Source organism: Natator depressus, chromosome 1 (genome assembly GCF_965152275.1).
Source record: "Natator depressus isolate rNatDep1 chromosome 1, rNatDep2.hap1, whole genome shotgun sequence".
In the NCBI taxonomy this organism is placed as follows: domain Eukaryota; kingdom Metazoa; phylum Chordata; order Testudines; family Cheloniidae; genus Natator; species Natator depressus.
This window is the reverse complement of record NC_134234.1, coordinates 271,545,607-271,566,802: the sequence shown is the minus strand read 5'-3', so window position 1 is coordinate 271,566,802 and position 21,196 is coordinate 271,545,607. Positions and strand designations below refer to the sequence as shown.

General features: G+C 36.0%; 1 protein-coding gene across 5 annotated transcripts in view; it reads right to left on the bottom strand.

Moving 5' to 3' along the window:
* The window catches only part of MGAT4C (MGAT4 family member C), a 663,620-nt gene that overhangs the window by 247,298 nt on the left and 395,126 nt on the right, over nt 1–21,196 (bottom strand). Inside the window, exon 1 of one of the 5 annotated variants that reach the window (XM_074941945.1) lies at nt 3,333–3,468. The exons of the other annotated variants lie outside the window; for them this stretch is intronic. The gene's annotated coding sequence lies outside the window, so the exon portion shown is untranslated. Of the gene's footprint in view, nt 1–3,332; nt 3,469–21,196 lie in introns of those variants that run through there. 5 annotated transcript variants of the gene reach the window in all.

Here is a 21,196-nt window from a genome sequence, read left to right as displayed (position 1 = left end):
ATGTTTCTGCCCAGCTGATTGACCTATCTTTTCCATCCAGGATGTTAAACCTGTTTTTTTGGCAAGCACCTTTCACTATTTTTCAAATTGGCTTCTAGTTCAGTCAGCAATGGGTTGAAGTAAGCACCCTGTGTAGGAGGGCTGATTAAAATTTTTGTTGTGTCAGATCTCTCTGTCTGTTACCTGATATCATTGTGAAGATGTGTGTTGATTGATTCATGAGAAATCATGCAATACTGCTTCTAGACAAACAGAACTGCCTATTCTTAAACTCAAAAGTAATCTTTTTATTCCTCCTCCACTATAATGACTTTAGAAGGAATATGGAAACTGCTAAACATGCTCAGTGGTAAGTGCAAACTGTAGCGTATTAGAAGTTGTGTCCTAGACTGATGGTGAACCAACAGTCAAGCAGCCATGGAGCCCTCCCTTCATCCTCTCCACCTGCCCCTGCCCCCCGCACCCAAATGAAAAAAAAGCAAAAACAATGTGACATGATGTTTCTGAAGGGAAGATGCATCTCTATGGTTTGGCAGGCAGAATTTAACTTCCTATTAAAACCAAAACTTAAAATTCATTTTCACTCTAGTATGAGTGACCATAAACTGATTCTCCACTGATCTGAAGAACAGAAAAATACTTTGCTCCCTGACTGAGTTTGACTGTACTAGATAGTTGGCTATCAGGACTGTAAGATCAACAGTTTTCCTGGGCTTTCAAAGGGCTGTGTGAAATAACAGTGCATGGTAACAGGTTTTCTAATCATCGGTAGGGCTTCTTGTGTCTAGGTCTCGGAAAGTAGCTCTCTTGGCATCAGGTACCCCCTTCTGCTTTCAGTTCACTCTGTGATAGTCTCTCTTTGGATAACTTGGTTATTTGGCTGGGTACCCATCTAGTCCACCTCTTCTAGGGTTACAAAGTCCAGCAGGAGCACTGTCCAAATGCCTTCTCTGGATGCTGTTCAGCCCATGCTCAGGGCTCTGTCGCACACTAATCAGTGGCCAACAGGGGAAGCTGGGTCCATCCGCTATACTATACTACTGTTCAGGGACCCCATAACCATCAGGCCAGGTCTGCTCAGTCTCCTTCCACATTACTGTTTCCCTGGACTTCTTCCTACCCAATGTCTCTCTCTCTCTCTCTCTCTTCCCTTGACTGTTTCTGGGTTACAGCAGGCACCTACTCTACTCCCGATGGCTACTTCACCGCCTTCTAGCCTCTTGCTAGATTTGTTGCTCCCAAGCAGGATCTCAGAGCTTATCCTCTCTCTATGGAATTCCTCCTTGTCCATGACAACCTTCCTCATCCCAAAAAGAGACTGCACCTTCCTTTCCCTGCAGCCCCTTTTCTGCTTTCAGCCTCCTGGCTTTATAGTGCTGCCTCAGCCCTCCACCAGCTAGGCTTCACTAGATTAACACAGACCCTCCCTCTCCCAGGTAATCCATTTGGCTTCTCAGGTCCTCATTAACCCTATCACATGTGGTCACTTTAAAATTCCTCTAATAAATTATAAGCAATAGGTCTGAGACAAACCCCCTGAATGTGAACCCTCTGGACTTGTGGGGGTTGGGCTAGGGGATGCAAACAGAGTAGAATCTCTAATTCCCTCAGCATTTTGGCAGTGCTAGGAGCTAGTTTCTTCATATCACATGACTTTTGGCTAGCTGGGCGAGTGGTTTACTGTATGCTCTTATATTAATTCTAGTAATGATAGGCAAACTGCATGGACCTGTACAGTCTGTAAATTTGTAATGCTGAGGACTGTGTACTTTTATTTTATTCCTCTGAGTCTCAGGGACTAAGCCAAGTTATTTAAGGAGAGGGAAAGAAGATTAGTTCAACTTGTTAATGATACAAGCAAGCAGGGGAAACTCAAAGTGTAAAATATTCAGTTTGCCTATAGGCCATGATTTCTGAACCTTAACCAGGGTGCTTTGGGTTTTGCCATTGAAAAGACAGCACACAGTAATGGAGAGTTTGCCGTAACTAAAATACATCATACCAAGCCCATCTATAATGTATATATCTGACATTTGATTCAAGCTTGGGATTGTTTGGACACATATTGACTGAGAGAGCTAAAATAAATGTGGCAAATATTAAGAACTGCCAAGACAGGACTAGATTAGTAAAAATGAAAAAATACAACCTAGCTGAGAGATTCTGCTGTATTTAAGTGATGCTTGAGCAGAAAATGGCTATTTTTTGACAAATACTGATTAGCACAGACTTAGACAACTGTTCATAACTAGACTGACAACAAATCTGAGAATTGCAAACACTCATAATGCTTGCAAATATGCAATTATTTAAACCGCTTTATTGTACAATCCTAGATTAAAATAAGTGCAGCAAACTATTAAATTATAGGTATTTAGTAAATTCCAGTCTTTCCCAAATAAATAATTGTCTCACCAGCTTTTAAATTAACTATAGCTTGTTATTCATCCCTATTATATACACTACTTGACTAGTTAAACTGGTTATTGGATTCTTCAGACAGTAGCCCCTGAACTCCTCCAGTCAATTAAATCCTTTATCGTATCTGATTTGTCACTGCCAGTGTCACTGCTAATCTTCTAAATCCACATCAGTTCACAAGCATTAAATGTACTTATTCTGTGGCAAAATTGGGAGGCTATATAAGCAGAACCCCCTGATATGAATCACAGTGCTGCTAACTCTTTGAAAGAGATAATCACTTCTCACACCTTAGATTTTGTGCACTATAATGGGGGGGGGGGGAATATTCACTGAAAAGTACAGCTACTTGTGCATTAAATGCTGTAAATCTATTACCCAGTTCCTTGTCCTTTTAAATGATAACCAGGAACAAAGTAACCACAACTTATTTCAGAATCTGTAACTTGAACAACTTAGTATCAGTCTCCATGACTTTGGAATACACCTCCACAAAAGTATTCCAAAACATTTTTTTTAAAGTTTGATCTGATATTAAACTCTCTATCCCTAACCTTCCCCATCTCCTGCTGTTTGCCACTAAATACTTGATTTCTATAGAAAGAGAGAAGGAAAATGACATGCAGTAAATTATTCAGAGTAACAATCTTGTCAATCTAATAACTTCAGTTATCGTAAAGTTACAAAGATATCAATACTATTTATTTTATATTGCAAAGTAGAGTTGATTAGATAGGCATACACTTGATTTTCCATTAAAATACATCCTTTCCTAAAGCATCTTTCTTTCAATAAAAAACACTCTTTACATATTATAGCTTTTATAAGCCTCTGGACTAAGAAAGCAATTCCCTATACAGGTTGGACGTATCACCTTTATTCTGAAAGAGAAGGTAAAATAAGACTCTTACCAGAGACAGAGAAAACAATTCGTTCAGCTAGATCCAACAGTGCTCTGTGCAAGCAGGCAGCATGAGTGATATTTGGGCCTCACACAAAAGCAAGATAATTGGCTCTCAATGAAGAGATGTAAACATCCATCATAATGGCACTGGTGCTGAGGCTGAAAGCTACCTCAGCTGTTCTATGTACTCTGACTGTAAGATGATGTCACAAACATCAACTGGGTGTACTCTCATTGGCTTCTGTTACCTGGAATCATATCTTAACCCTAAACTGTCAGTTGCAAATGGAAATGTGGATCTGTTTTATATATATTTGGGGTGGAGGGAATGGAATGTACTGAAAGCTCCCACTTTGGATGGCAGGTGCATGCTGTTTAAACAGTTAAAATAAAAAATCCAAAAACTAATTTGCCTAAATTATTAAGCAAGAGCCCTGGGGAATTGCATTTTCATAATGTTTACTAAACGACAGTAATCATCAAAATATTGTACAGAAAGGAGTATTAAATGAAAGGTTAATGCATACAGCATCTGGAGAATTCACTTTTTTAATGATTTTACATTGCCTCCCATTAAGTCATGAGATTTCTCAAAGATACACATAAAAGGGGGGTTAAATTTGAGAACATTGCAAATAAAGCTCTAATTAGGTTAGCTACAGAAAGGCACTGGTATATTAAGAATTTAAAACAAAACAAAAATAAAAGTAAAGATATGCACAAATGTAAATGTGCACTTATTCTTTGAATGTAAAGTAGGATCTCAGACATTGTGTGGTAAATGAGGCATGAAACACACTGTCAAAAATCTGATCTTCTAAATATAGTGGCACTAAATATTTTGTTATGTTACCAGAAATATTCCATAAATCATGTGAACTTTAATAGCTGGTTGGGGCGCATTTTAAAGATAGAAATAATAATTTGATCTTTCAGTTTTAACTGATAGAACATCCCATTGCTCTATGCAAAGAAAAAAAAATCACAAGTCATATGTTACATGTTGCATATAGAGCTTTAGTACTATATCTACTTTAACATTTTCCCATCCTTTTGAATTGTACCCTTTTGCTTATTTGACTGGATAGGAGCTTGATTTGATGTTTGTTTGGAGTAAAATATATAGCACATTTAGTTATTTTGCAATTCAGTATTCCTAATGCTAAAAGTAAGGGTTGTGTTTAAAATTCCTTCTGTTCAGTTTATTCCCCAGGAAAAAATATATACTCAGAAATGTTTTTGCTTAATATAGAATATGTTAAACATATCACAGGATTTCTCGAATAAACTTGATAAACAGCTCTGCCATTGCCTTGTGGTCCTTTCACCAAGTTGTAGAGACTCAGGAGATTAAATTCTGGGGACTTAATAAACAGCAGCTCTGTGTAGGGATCTGGAAGCTAGCCTATTAGTCAAAATGTACTTTAGGCCAAAGTGAAAGCCCCATATAATTTATTTCTGCCTAGAAAACATGGGAGTTTAGATGGAAATGTGTGTGTATATATATATAAAAAAAGATTCATTACCATGCAAAGTGACACAAAACTGAATTACAGATCAGAAAGATGAATTTGGACAATAGGAAAGGCAACTTTGCTTTTGTATGATTAACGATAAAGGTAAGACATAGTAATTGCTAAGATGTGTCATGAGTAAAGGAATTATTTATGAAGTAAAATATGCTTAGACATATCACGTGTTAAGTTATATTCCTCTGAAACTTTAATGCTATAAATAACCAAGATCAAACAAAGACACTGTTGATAAAATCAGATTATGTAGGTTGATTTGGTCTGTAAAATGTAGAGTTCCCATGTCTAACTAATCTTAACATGATAAATTTATGTCCCATACATTTGTTGTTCTTATATACACAATACTTCATTTCCTTAACAGGGTGATTTATTCTTATGTGAACTGCTAGATACTCTATGTGGACAAAGTACAGTATGCTGGAAAAAAGCCTCCATTGACACTAACATATTAGAGTCCATATTTTATATTTTGCCCACTGAATAGTCATATATGTTAGTAGTTTTTCTCATGAAACTAGCATACAATAAGCAATAGAGGCCCACTGTGAATTTAAGAGAAGAATACTGCCCCAAACCCATCTGTTAAATGGAAGTTGCACTTAAACTCCAGCACATTTTCATTAGAATGTCTTCTTTTATACTGTAAACTTGTGGTAAGTTAGTATCTTTAAGTAAAAGTGGTTTATGACGTATCTTAATGGTAGTGAATCATCAATTTACACATACATTTGATGTTAAAATTAATATTGCTGTATAGTCAATGTGATGAAAATGTGGATGATTATAGAGATGGTCAGACCCAACAGGTAATAGCTGTGAAACTGTCAGTGAAATAGCAGCCCCATCATAATAATAAATGTACTTATCAACACCAAAACAAAATTTCCAGTGTGTTAAACATAACCTTTCCCATTGGCTGTACAAATAGCAAAATCAAAAAATAAATTAGATAATGGATCACAGAAGCTGTATCTCTTGCACAGATAGTAATTGCAAGCTAATATTGCAGAAATAGCTGTCAGGTACTTCCTTGAAATGACCATTTGAGTGAAAAGCATGTAAAAGACACAAAGTAGCTCAAATGTTTTACTCATATTATCCCTGCATTTAGTTTAAAAAAAATTATACAACCAAAGCAAATAGCCTATCCTTATACTATAAAAATGTATATACTGCTTTCTCAGAGTGTTACTGTGATAAGAGTGGTCTGTTAGCCTCCCTTGTTATATGATACATACAGTATGGCATCCATGGCACAGGCAATGAGCTACTGTGAAAGTGTCTTTAGCAAAATACAAATCACATTTAGTAGAAGAAAAAAGATGATGCTTTCTCCCAGAGTACAGTATTAATCAACATAGAAATAATTCTAATGGATCCAACAGAAAGAGATTTTAGACCTCAAGCAAAGCAAAACTCAGTTTCATGAATACATATTTCCCACAAGTTGAAATCATTACTGCATTTAATTGCCTGACAATTATTTCTGTCAGATCAATTTAATGGTTAAACCAATTATTTATATTACAAAACACAGCAGAGACTAACTGGAAAAACACAAGTCTTTCGATGTAGCTTAACCTACTCATTATTAACATGGTTGGGGTGAGGTATAAAGATTTGGGGGAAAATTAGAACTCAGATGATGAGGTACAGATTAAACGTACAGACTCAAAATTACTGTTCTCAGAATTCTGTTTCCGAAGAGTGCCAGTTCAGGAAGAGCTAATAATTATTACAAGCATTTGTCTATTTTATTCTCGCAGCATTAGCAATTGGCTCACTACCTTGTTATCCACAAGATGGCAGCTCTGTTTACATGGTCACTTACTCTTGCAATATCCATTTGAAGAACTTTCGAATTAATTTTTCATTTTACAGTAGATATTTTCATATATCATGAAGAAAACAAAGGTCCTGACAATTCATTGATCAACCCTAGTACTGAAGTACAGTTGGTTATGCAGTTCTTGCAGAACTGTTGAGAGATAGCAGAACAAGAGATTGTACTTTTAAACAGAATAGAAGCTTTATTTTAGGAGTTTTAAAATTTCCCCATTCACAAGCATATGCTCTTCAATCTCTAGCAGGGCAAGCCAGCAAAGCCCGTAAACACATGCTTACCTTAAAGCAAGCAAACAGTCTCATTAACTGTAATGGGACAGTCTCATTAACTGTAATGGGACTACTCACATGATTAAAGTTAAGCATATGCTTAAGGGCTTGAGCTGGATAGTTGCCTAAACCCTTCACTCATTTTAGAATCTCATCTCTAAAAGAACGGAAAACAACTCCTATCCTCAGTTGTGCTACTAAAAAAAAAAAAAAGTAACATATATTTGTTTCCAAGGTAAAATTCTTTGTCAAGGTTAAATGTCTGATTAAATGAATTTAATGACTGATGTTAATTTATGCCTCACAAATTTACTGAAGTCCAAAGGAAGACACACAAATGAGGTCAATTTGAGTTTAGGTGATTATGAAGGGTTTCAGTTTCATAATGGAAGTGAAGGATTAAAAACCTCTAAAATGACTTCTTGGAGAATAAAGCCTACTCAAATATTCAGTGTTATCATACTTGACTAGCTTTCCTACAAATGTGCATAGTCTTGCTATCCTACATTTGGCTACACTGAAACAAGAAAGTAAGGTTTCATTATTTTTAAAATCTTTTTAAAAAATGTGCTTTCACTGGGATTACAGGCATTCTTCAAAGGAGACTATAAGTATGGGATTCTAATTGCAGTAAAAGAAAATATCACATAAAATAACGTTGGACTAGATAATTTGCAATATTGGCACAAAGACCATGGTACATTTAAAGGTTTAAGTTTTAGCAGCATTGAAACTAGATTTTGAGTACAATTTTCAAAAGCACATAAGTGAGTTATGACCCCAAATCTCATTTTCAAAAGGAACTTAAGTATTTTATTGAACTTCTAGGATTTAGGGTCCCAAGTGTCCTAGGTAGAACTGGCAAATTTTTTTTGGACAAAACTCATTTTGGCCATGAAATGCATATTTGGGTCCACTGAAACATTTTGTGAACTCGTATTGAATTCACTGAATTGTTTACACTGAAAAATAAGAAATGGTGAAACAGTTAAAATATTTAGTTTCTAATTTTTCAGAAAGGAAAACTTTCATTTTCCCCATTTTTAAACAACTTTGCATTTAGAATTTTACTTCTATTATGCTTTTAAAAAGTAAAAAAAAAAAAGAGAATTTTATTTCATGTCAAACAGTATGTTTAGCACAACTTGAAACTTTTGTCCTGTTTCATTTTACTGAAAAGTTAAAAAATTTTTTTTGATCGACTCAATTTTTTGTCCTGTTTGGTCACTGAACCAAAAAAATTAGTTATGTACACAGGTCTAATCCTAAATCACTAAAGTGTTTTTGAAAATGGTATCCTTTATTTATTGGCTGATTTTGTGTTTGCTTGTTTTCTGGCTCTTACTTAATAGATTTAGGGTAAAAAAAATCATATCAAAAGCACCCAACTGACTACAAGCCTAAATCATATTTCCATTGTCTTTTACTAGCAACTAACAAAAAAAGGTTACTTTAAAAGAAAGCATTGTTTGTTTTTTTTAAAATTAAAGAGAAAAAAATATTCTGTAGACAGCCTGGTTTGTGTGCATGCTAGATGTTAATCTCCATTTCACCACTTTTGTGTAGCAAAACCCATGCACCGGTACCTCTGGGCTTGGCAGTGCATAGCTCTGGCATCTCTGCGCTTCCTGCATGATGAGCAGTTTCAATTAAGGGGAGGAACACAAACTGGGTGGGACATACTGCATCACACGCTGTGGTTAGAGTGGATGACTCCACAGGGAGCAGGAGTTCACATAGATAGTGGCCTGTTACTTCCACTGCAAGCTCAGGAGGGGCACGAGTCACATAATAATAATTGCTGGGCATTTAATAACAATGGTTATTTTCACAGCCCCTGTAGATTCAAGCACGCATGCAAATGGACCCATTTGGCCTGTTCTTGCCAGAGTGGTAGGGGATGATTGCAAGGGGAAAAAAGGGGGTGGGTGAAGTGCCAACTGCAGGTTTAGCTCGGCTGAAGCAGGTCATGGGGTGCAGAACACAAACGCATCATAAAGCCACCTTCTCCTTCACACCCTACCCTCAAGTACCTCAGCTTCAGCAAAGGATACTACTCTACATTTTCAATAGAACTTTTCAATGACCAACTTTCGTTAAACTAACTTACTCTCATTAAAGTCACGAAACGTAGGGCTTAACTCTAACTCTGTCCTCATGTGTTTAAGCTTTAAAACACAGCCTCTTTTTATAGGATTATAAATCTTGTCAGAAGTACAGCATGTAATGAAATACAAACTGGAGATATAGTAGAGTCTTCAGATTTGGCTTGCCCGAGGAGATCTATAAAAAAAGCTATGTTTGAAGTAAATCAGCTCATTAATAGAGCAAGTTGGAAATTTTCACTAGTAAATCTAACATTAATGTGTACATTGGAGCTCTTTCAACAGCCAAGGTAAATCATCCAGCTTCATGACCAGCACTATCTATGTCTAGGTTGAAGCCTGTGTTGAAGACTAACATACCAGTTACCAACAACTTTTTAATCATTTTGGCCAAGACTGGGTGATTGGAGATCAGGCAATGTTAAGTGGGCCTGTCAGAAGATGGTCTTTTGAATATTAGCCAGACTATTGTGCGTTTTTAAGGGTTACTTACCCTCCCTATAAGACACAAACAGTTTCAGTCAGCAGTGGACCAAGGTGCTCTTCATTCATTTCCATCAAGCATGGTAGCCACAGGTGAATCTTGCAAGATTGTGTCTCAGCTCTTACTCATTACTTTCAGAACCTCTGCTGCATGGCCAAATTCCATAAGGAAAGGAGGGATGACTCATTTCCCTCAAAACTAGAATTGCTATCCTGAATTCAATTTAATTACAAATTAAAATAAAAGCTCCTCACAAAGAGAGATATTCAGCAAAAAGGTGTCACTATTATATCAGGAGAAATTGAGATAACGTAAAAGGAGGAGATTGTTTCTGCAGTTAGCATGACAGGGTACAAAATCACGTTATTCTACAAAAAGAAGGGAGGACTGGTGATTAATGTATAGCTCTGTGCTGAAATGACCAACCAGCCTTTCAGGAATGTAAAAGGCTCATATTTAATTGAATTTACACATAGGTGGATTTATTTTCCTTATACTTTCAAAGAATTCCATGGTGTTTTACTGAGTTATTAAAAGAGGTGATTTTACAACCGTCTGCATGAGGATCTTTAATATTGTTATTGTTCTTAAGAAAATAATCAACAGGTTCTGATAACATAAAAATCCTTCTGTGCGAAGTGGCGATCTTTCACCGTTTGCTGCAAGCTTAATGATAATAAAACCAACTGCGAGAAAGACCTTGGGAAGTATAAGCCACTCATTGATTTAGTCTGACTGCTTATATGCTATGTTCACTCACTGATCTTTTTAAAACCCAGATGTACAAAGGGCAGTTTCTTTTAAAAAGTCACTACTGGTGGCTGGGACAGATGATTTTTAGAATGACATTCAGTGAACTATTATCATAATCTTGTAGTTAGTTATTTTTCAATATACAGAGTTCTAATGTTCTGGAACTTTAAACTGATCTGCAATAACACAATATCTTCCTTCTTTTCATTATTATTAATAATCAGTTGTATTCAATGGAATTCACCACAGAGACCAAGAAATCCCCTTATAGAAGAGGTAGCATTTTAGGTCTTCAGAATGTATCTGACAAATGAAGTTAGTTTATACTCTCCCTAAATGTTTCCTTTAATTACTATTCAATAAAGTACACATACAACATTGCACAGACTGCAAAATACACTCAAAATGGTGTGTTAACCATGAGTTGATTAGCCATGATCTACATTACACTATTAAAATAACATTTTACGTTTTTGAATGGCTGCAATAATTAAGGTTGGGTGAGCCATTCTACAGAAGATAAAAATCCAACTGAAGTAGATTTTATGGGCTTTTAATTAGCCAAACTAGACTGAGATGTTATAGGTTTAATTCTGGCAGGATGACTCAAACCTATGCTGCTGTTGCAATAGGAAAACTGAAGGGAGATATCATCAGTTCTACCCAGGAGTAATCTCCCCACCAGGAGCAAAACTCAAAAGTCACATAGGGAAACTGCTGGCAAAGAAAAACCCTGCCCTCCTGTAGTCCATCCCTGAATTATAAAGAGGAAGCTCACTATTGTATGTGTCCTCTTCTTCCACTCATGATCCATCCCCAGACAATGAGTGGAAGTTAAACTGTGCATTATAAAACTCATCCAGTCAACCTGAATACATTTGATTCTCAAAAATATTTCTTTGTAGACCAGATTTTAGTTGTATTATTATTCAAATGGAAAATTTAGACACGATCTGTCCTCAGTGTCTAAATCCTTAATTTGCATAACAATATAAACCACAATCTGCTGTACATGGAAATGCTTTTGAGAGTCAAATGCGTTCACATTGATTGGCTGAAATTTAACACTAGAGGGGAACAAAATTTATAGTTTCTGTCCCAGGGGAATTTCTGAAATTTCAACATTTGTTTTCATCACCGAATAGGCCAAAAGGGTGAATTTTCAGAATTTTCAAAGAATGGAAATTCAAAAAAAAAAAAAAAATCTGTTCAGGAATGTGAAAATATTTCACTTTGACATTTTTGATCAAAATGAAATGTTCTGAAAATGAAATGAAATCAAGATGTTCTACTTTGTTTTGGTAAACTGACTCAAAAGGCTTCAATTGGGATCCCATTAAACTGCATTCCCTTACTTTCATTGCTTTACAGAGGTTATCGTTTGGGTGCTCATTGTCTCCTTTGAGCTAGGCTCCCTGGAGGACTGCATCTCTCACAATGCAATGTGGATGCTGGGTGGATGATGAAGTCTTCAAGGGACGCTGGCTAGAGGAGACAATGGACACCCAAGCTACAACTCCTATAAAACAATGTGTTACAGAAATACAGTTTAATGGAGGATTTGGGGTGGGGCTTGGGGGGGGGAGCTGGTTAGTTTTGTTTCGCTTTTAAAGTGATTTGAAATGAAACATTTCAAGTCAATTCAATAACATGAAATATTCTGATATGAGTCAAGACAAATTGAAATAAACTACCATCATTTCCACTTTCCTGATGAAAGATAAAAAATAGCAAAATTGAAATTCCCACAAGGAAAATTTCAATTTTGAAGAAAATGCATTTTCTCTTGGGAAAATTCCTGATCTATTTAACACACAGTTCTAGTGGTCTCTTGCATATGGATTTGTATTTAAATTCTCCTTTTCTTTCTTTTAAGATGTTTAGTCCAGATACCAAACAAAGAAATATAGCACTATGATGTTTTAAGTTATATGTGCACAACTGTATACATGTATTTGCTTGTGCCTAATTTATGCAAAACAAATATTATAGAGTTAAAAAAGACTGATAAGACTGAAAACTTAATTACTCACATAGACCCCCTTTGACTTTATATGGGCTTCATGCAGGCATGAGGGTTTTCTCATGCAGAGATCTTTGCTGGATCAGGCCCATAAATCACTCTCTTTTCCTGCATTCAAAAATATGAATCATTTACTTCTTCCCTCCTCACCTAGATTTAAATTAATATACTCTGTATTGCATACAAACCTTGCTTTGGTTTCAGTGACTGCTAATTATATTATTTTCATCTTTGTCTTGATTTAAATTGATAAATTAAATATATTAGTACTTTCCCTTCTGTGTTTCCTTGTTATAAATTAATGAACCATATATTCAATGTTATCATTTCTTTAGTCCTTTTTATGAAAACAACAACCTGTCTGACCCCTTTGACCTTCCCTGAAATTAAAGCAGTAATCTTCAGATATCTTTTAAACTTTTTGTGTCCTAAATTCATACACAGAGTGGACCTTCCTCCTAGAATAAAATTAGCAGTTTCCTTAAACCAAGCTATCATCATTGTTATTTTACTGAAGGAACTATGTACTGAAATTCAGGCCCATCATTTCTTGGTATGAAACAAGGTTTACAACAATGAAATGCATAGGAACCAATCACTTAAAACAATTCGTGTTTATATCAAATCCCCATTATATTGTATGCAGTTCATTTAATTACACTCCTTGTCCCTTTCCTGTGTCATTTTACTTTCTTAATCTTTTAAAAATGTTTTAATATTCTTTTCCTCTATAGTTCTGTCACTTCTCCTGTGAGCTCTGAATAAGGCTCACCCACACCTTCAACTCCATTAACTTTCCTCCTCCAACATCTGAGCTCCTGATGCTCCAAAACAACACTGCACAAAAGCTTGAAAGCTGCCCCTGTGAAAAGGCTGCACAAGGCCTATGAATCATATAAGTCCCACTTAAATTGTTAAGTAGGATTTGTGCTGGCCCTCCTCAAAGAAGGGAATTTCATCCTAGGAAAGTATCCCCCTAATCTTTGTAGGGAACTGTCAGATGCTCACTCTCCAAGAGTGGCCCTCCAAAAATTGATGGCATCTGGCTTGTCTGTACTTTCCAAATTTATTTAGATGTTTTAATCTAAAAAGGAAAATATATCAGCTTCTTCAAGTTAACTAAGCATGAATCATGCAGACATTGCTTATTGAATACTCATGTGGTTTTCTTCATATTACATGTTAGTTTTTCTGAATGTAATCCTTGTAGTTATACAAAATTTCACACTCAGAGAAAATAATTTGGTGCACTTGTCAATGTACTATTTAAGGAGCTGTGGTAAATTTTGAGCAATCATTTACTTTTCTGAGCTGCTGGAATTACCTGTTTAGCTCAAGTGTAACAGCATTCATCTGGGATACCATAGGGTCCCTGGGTTGTCTTCCTTTCCTCAGCTCACCCACATCATTTTTTTCAGTAAAGCTGGGCAGGAAATGATTTTCCCATCTCATGAAAATGTCCATTCTGCATTGGACAATGATTTTATTTTTTAAAAAAACCAAACAAACAGAGAGACCCACCCCAGAATAGCTAATATACCAGTGGTTAGGGCACTTACCTGATATATGGAAAATCCAGACTCCAGTTCCTGCACTGTCTGATTCAGAGGAAGGACTTGAAACTGGGTCTCCCACATCCCCATTGAGTGCCCTAACTACTGGGTTAGAGAGTCAGTCTCTCCCCCAGACCAATGAAAGTTTAATATTTTTTACAAAATGGAACAACCCCAACAGGAGAGATTGAGAGACAGACACACAGGAGAGTAGCCTGGTGGTTGAGGCACTCACTACAGATGGGGGAGAATCAGGCAGAGCAAGGACTAGCACTTGCATTTCCTACATCACACATGAGCGCTCTAACAACTGGGCTACTGGCTATTCCAGGCTTGGGGGTGAGATGGGTCCTTCACCAGAAATTCCATGCTGGACCCAAAAAAACTTTCCAGCAAAAGCTGAGTTGAAACAGATACATTTCCACAACAAGTTTTGGTTTCAGAGAATCGTCATTTTCTGACAACAACAAAAAAAGTTTAGTTGAAAAATTCCTCACCTGTTCTATTTGTCAGCTGCCACGTAATTTAACGTTTTTGCAAGGCATCTTGTTTGTCATGCATAGGTACACAGCAAATATTATTCATGTGCCAAAAATTTATCATAGTTAATTTTATAAAAGTGTTTGCCATTTTTAGTATCAAATTATGGAAGTGCTATCAGATTTTTTTTTAATGTTGATTGTTCATAGCTGTTGGGATAAAGTTACTAAATAGACGAGAAATTCTTCCATGTTGGTTGGATGTGTTGGGGAAGGGAGTAAGGAAAGGAAGTGTGGAAGATTAAGGGCCTGATTCAAAGCTCATTCAAGTACATGGAAAGACTCCCATTGACTTCAATGGCCTGTGGATTGAGATCACAAAGAATGTGTAATTAATAAGACAATTACAAAACACTACTTCGAAGTTGTCTTGGGCCAGATACTCATCTGGTGTAAACTGGTGTAGATCCATTGACTTAAAGTAGGTATTCCAATTTACACCAACTGAGGATCTGTCCCATTATATTTAGAAGCTATGATTGCATATCAGAACATACTCTATAGGAATATTTTTATTGCAGGGTGGTTCAAGGGATTTTATAACAAAAAATGAAGTTTATTGATGTAATATTTATACATTTGTACTGGTGAAATATATTTTGGTAATGCTTGCTTGTTCATTGTGAAGATACCTTTTTAGGAGGTACTTCAATAATGGACTAATAATCAGTGCATATAATTACAACACCTATCTAATCTGAATAATTTAGCTACAAAATATTTTGCATGCTGGGCCTGCTATAATGGGTCACATACACTGCTTTTGCATGCTTTCTCAAAATCCAGCTGTTCCTTTTCTGCATGCATTACTCAACACCTTGTGGCAATAGTTATAGCCACTCATTATGCAGAAATGATTATGCATCTAAAACATTAAAAGGAAAGAGTCCGACTTGGTGTTTTTTTTCCTCGTGTTAAGATTATTTATTTTGGTTTCTGAAATGACCCTTTCCCCATGTTATCCATGCATACACAAAAAGTATACACCAAGATTATACTTGATCAATACTATGAGCAGTATAATCTCTGCACACCAATCCATATAGACTAATGCCTTCATCATGAATCCTCAAAAAATAAGTTCTGTCCTCAGCGCACACCCTCCTCAGCAGTCTGGGAAAAGAGCAAGGTACTATGATGGTTTCTATTGAAGCAAATATGGGAAGCAGATTCCAGATTCAAGGGTGTTTCAGTGAAGAGCACCTTGTGACCAGTGCCTTACCAGTTTAACTGTTAGCTTGAGGGTTCCATCTGATCATAGACACATGTTATCACATGAGGAGAGGATCAGTTGCTAAGGCAGTCAGGACCCAAATATTTTAGGGTTCTCTCAGAGTCGTTAAAATTGGCTTTCCCGTCAAAAAAATTGAAACATTTTAGGTTTTTGTTCCCTCTTTATCTCCCCCGTCTCTTCTTTCCCTCACCTAAAGATAGACAAATGAAGAAAAACTGTTTGCACTGTTCATATAATTAAAAAACTGGAAAATGACATGATTTTTTTCTATGTAAGTATTTCATTTCATTCAAAAAATTTCATGGAAAATATATAGCATTTTTTCCACCAGCTCTATTTCTCAGCTGCATACTTGATGTATAGAGCACCGGGTAACATCTGGTGATATCAGACTATAGCTTTATTTTGTGAAAGAAAACATGAAGTTTGATTTGGAGAAGATCATGTTTATTTTTACTTATGTCTAGGCCTTTTGATCTTGTTTAATCTCTGTGTAGCTATAAGGAATTTGATATCTGACAAATAAAATTTGATATTTGATAAATTAAACAGCAGTAAGTCACCAGGACCAGATGATATTCACCCTAGAGTTCTGAAGGAACTCCAATGTGAAATTGCAGAAATACTAACTCTAGTCTGTAACCTGTCATTTAAATCAGCTTCTGTACTAGATGACTGGAGGATAGCTAATGTGGCAACAATTTTTAAAAAGGGCTCCAGAGGTGATCCTGGCAATTACAGGCCTGTAAGCCTGACTTCAGTACCAGGCAAACTGGTTGAAACTATAATAAAGAATAATATTGTCAGACATACAGATGGACATAATTTGTTGAGGAAAAGTCAACATGGTTTTAGTAAAGGGAAATCATGCCTCACCAATCTACTAGAATTCTGTGAGGGGGTCAACAAGCAAATGGACCAAGGGGACCCAGTGGATATTGTGTACTTAGATTTTCAGAATGCTTTTGCAAGGTCCCTCACCAAAGGCTCTTTTGCAAAGTAAGCTGCCCCAGGATAAGAGGGAAGGTGCTCTCATGGATTGGTAACTGGTTACAAGATAGGAAACAAAGGGTAGGTATAAATGGTCAGTTTTCAGAATGGAGGGAGGTAAATAGTGGTCTCCCCCAGGGGTCTGTTCTGGGACCAGTCCTATTCAACATATCCATAAATGATCTGGAAAAAAGGGGTAAACAGTGAGGTGGCAAAATTTGCAGATGATAAAAATTACTAAAGATAGTTAAGACCCAGGCAGACTGCAAAGTGCTACAAAAGGATCTCTCAAAACTGGGTGATTGGGCAACAAAATGGCAGATGAAATTTAATGTTGATAAATGCAAAGTAATGCACATTGGAAAGCATAATCCCAACTATACATATACGGTGATGGGGTCTAAATTAGCTGTTACACTCAAGAAAGAGATCTTGGAGTCATTGGGGATAGTTCTCTGAAAACATCCACTCAGTGTGCAGCGGCAGTCAAAAAAGCGAACAGAATGCTGGGAATAATTAAGGAATGGATAGATAATAGGACAGAAAATATCATGTTGCCTCTATATAAATCCATGGCACGCCCACATCTTGAATACTATGTGCAGATGTGGTCGCCCCATCTCAACAAAGATGTATTGGAATTGGAAAAGGTTCAGAAAAGGGCAACAAAAAATATTAAGGGAATGGAACGGCTTCCGTATGAAGAGAGATTAATAAAACTGGGACTTTTCAGCTTGGAAAAGAGATGTCTAAGGGGAAATATGATTGAGGTCTATAAAATCATGCTGGTGTGGAGAAAGTCAATAAAGAAGTGTTATTTACTCCTTCTCATAACACAAGAACCAGGGGGTCACCAAATGAAATTAATAGGCAGCAGGTTTAAAACAAATAAAAGGAAATATTTCTTCACACAACGCACAGTCAACCTGTGGAACTCCCTGCCAGAGGATGTTGTGAAGGCAAAGACTATAACAGGGTTCAAAAAAGAGCTAGATAAATTCATGGAGGATAGGTCCATTAATGGCTATTAGCCAGGATGGGCAGGAATGGTGTCCCTAGCCTCTGTTTGCCAGAAGCTGGGATTGAGCGACAGGGGATGGATCACTTGATGATTACCTGTTCTGTTCATTCCCTCTGGGGCACCTGGTACTGGCCACTGTCGGAAGACAGGATACTGGGAAAGATGGACCTTTGGTCTGACCCAGTACGGCCATTCTTATGTTCTTATGAAAGCAAATAGTCAGAATTCTTAGTGAAATCTCTTTTGGCACACGAAAAAAAAGGAGACATTTTCCACTGAAAAGAGGTCATTATAGCTACCCCGCACACACCATTCAGAAAACATTGATTTCTATCAATGCTTTTTATGTTCCCAGCTGAAAGAGAGCAGAATAATAGATGAGGTATTGGAGATGTGATTATAAGAGACTGCCTAGAAATAATTAATAATAAGGTCTACAGAAGCTGTCATATGTACATATGATGCCCTTAAATTAATAGCAGTTTACATTGCCTACATTGTTTTCCACAAAGACTGCTGTTCCACTCTATTTGACCTTAATTAGTATAATTGATAATAGTTTTGGAGCTGCATGCCATTTTAATCATGTAGTTACAGTTTTCCTGACAGAAGAAAAATGAAACAGCAGCTGGGAGTTATCTATTAATAGTGAGGGAACAGAAAGGTAAAAGTAAAGAATCTTCTTTTCTAGGACTTCAGGGCTTTTATGGCATTAGTAATGAATGACTAGTGCATGCTAACGAGAAGCATACTGATCTCCAAGGATGTAATGAAGGACAGCAGGAGCTAGGATCAATGTAAGATGGGAATTTTATGTTGTTAGGAAGATGCAAGGCTAGAAGTTTGAACGAGCCAGAAGGAGAGAGACAAACTTTTTTTTTGGTCAGGGATTCAAATTCTAGCAAATATGATGACTATTTATAGTTTCCCTTGAAAAAAAAAACTTAAAAAACAGCTGCTATTCACCTGTTAGGTTCAAGATGACATAGAAATCCAGCAAACTACCATATGTCTATACATTTATTGGAGCTTCAGCTGTTTGGTCTGAGTTTCAGACAAATCTAGGGGTCAGGGAAAGAGAAAGAAAGTGACGGACTTTGTGAACCAAGATCAGAAACGCATTTAAGACACTGGAGATTTTTAAAAATTATTATTAATTATAATTATTATTGTTTTCTTGAAAATTTCTCTGCTGACTTTAATAAAGCACTCCCTGGATTTGTGAGGTCAGGGAGATTTTACAAGAAAAAGAAAGCTTGCTCACATGGCAGACTTTACAGATCTCACACAGATTTAGTGAACAAAAAACAGAAAACAAAACAAAACAAAAACAAAAAAAACCCCTGCCCATGTGCACTTTCGTCACACCATACTTGGAGAAAGAAAGATGTCAAGCTACCTGTCAATTATCAGTAAATCTTTATATTCCATTGCTTTTCTTTCTAGCAGTATAGCTTGGCACACTTCTCTTCCATGTTTATTATAAAAATACAATGGAATGAATGCTTACTGAATACTAAACTATAAATAATACATTTTATATCTCACCTACTCTAACTACTTAATAGATCCGAATTGCTTCCATTTTCCTCTTTGTAAGACAAAAAATGTGAACATATAATACAAGTCATTTAAAAAATTGTAGAACTGAATACCTACACATTTGTCAATAAAATATGGGATTCAGAGATTCTTAATTGTATACATATCCAGATATGAGCAATGTTTACTTAGGTATAAGAAACCTGAGTTTTTAAATAGAGTAAACAAGTATAATTCTCTATGAGAGGAATGCAATTAGGTATGCATATTTGTGCATAGCTCTTTTGAGATTAAGAACAAAATTAACATTTTTAGGATATAGTATTAATTTAGTAATGTTATTTCTGGGATTTCCATCTTTATTTATCTTTGTAGATGTTGTGCCTAGAGACCTTTATGAACATTCAAAATAAAACAATTTGTCATTATGCTTATGGGAAGAGCAAGGTGGCAAGATGAAGTTGTATCTTCTAAAGGCCCGTGAAATACATTTTCACTCAGTTTTTTCTTCTACTTTGTAGAATGGTCATTGACTATTTTTATCTTTCTCTTCTTCTTTCCCACATACTAGCACAAAGAAATGATCTTCAACAGCAGGGATTCTAGAACTTTTGCTGCCTTGGAAAAAGTGTAAAAAACATGCAGCCTGCAATACTCACACAATGAATAGTCGCTAAACCTTTGGTTTTTCCAGTTAACAGTGTGCTCTGGCTATATGACAGAATCAGTTCTATTATTTAAACTAATCAGTGTGGAAAAGACATTTGTGTTATGTGTGTGATGTTATGTCATATTTTAATATATTTTATAGAAAAAAATGTTAATAGCATAGTAAGCTTGCATGACCAGCCAGCCAAAAGTTAGGAAACAGCAACTTATGGTTGCTCATGGAATACTAACTCTGACCCTATGAATATATGCATTTCAATAGTATTTATCAGATGGACACATACTATTTATCAAATAATAAGATAAACATCTGTAAATCTTAAGTACTGGTACATATATTGGTAATCTTATACTACTTGTTATATTTTTATATACACAACAGTTGCACTGTCATGTTAGTCCATTTGTATTTTTAAACACTTAGAGTTAAATTTTCAAAAGCCCCTATGTAACACAGGAAAGGAGCTCAGTGAAATTTTTCAGCTGAAACTTTTTTCAGTGAAAATTCAACAGCACCAAAACACTTCACAAATTTGTGTTGATTTTGCTAATAGAAAAAAGCAAAATCTAAGAAAAAAAAGAGTCAAAATTTGTTTTGTGATTTCAATATATTTTTTTTTCTTCATTAGGATGAAACCCAAAAAGAAAGATACTTGAACCTAGGTCTCCCACATCCCAGATTTTAAGGCTTAAAACCTGGGATGTGGGAGACCTAGGTTCAAGTAATTAGCTATTTTGAGGTTACATTATGTAACATTTTTATCCTGGACCCAAAAAACTTCCCGAAGAAATTTTTTGGCAAAACTAATACATTTCTGCCAGAAGTTTCAGTTTTTGACAAATCAACATTTTCCAGCGAAAAATATTGTGCCAAAAAAAACCCCATCAGTTTTAGTCTTATTTTAGTGATTTTACAGTGTCAGCTAAAATGAGGCCTAGATGGTGATTGGAGCCTTTAGTGCTACTGTAATACAAACAAATGGAGCTGATTGAGGTGGGGGTTTTTTTGTTTGTTTTTTTTTTTTTTAAATGTGGGTTCTACGTAATCAAAACGTTCCACAAAATAAAATTAAATATTTTAATGATGATAATAAAAAAACTGCAATGGAAAAGACACACACACACAAACTTTCTGGAAAATAAACACTCCTAAACATTTCTTTAATATGCGTTGTTTAAACCTATACACTGGCAATTCACATGTTAAAACGCACAGATGCCAAAAAAAACCCATGTAATTCTTACCTTTCTTATTGTGTCTTTCAATTTACATAAACTTGTCTGTTCTATTAGAATGATTTACAGAAA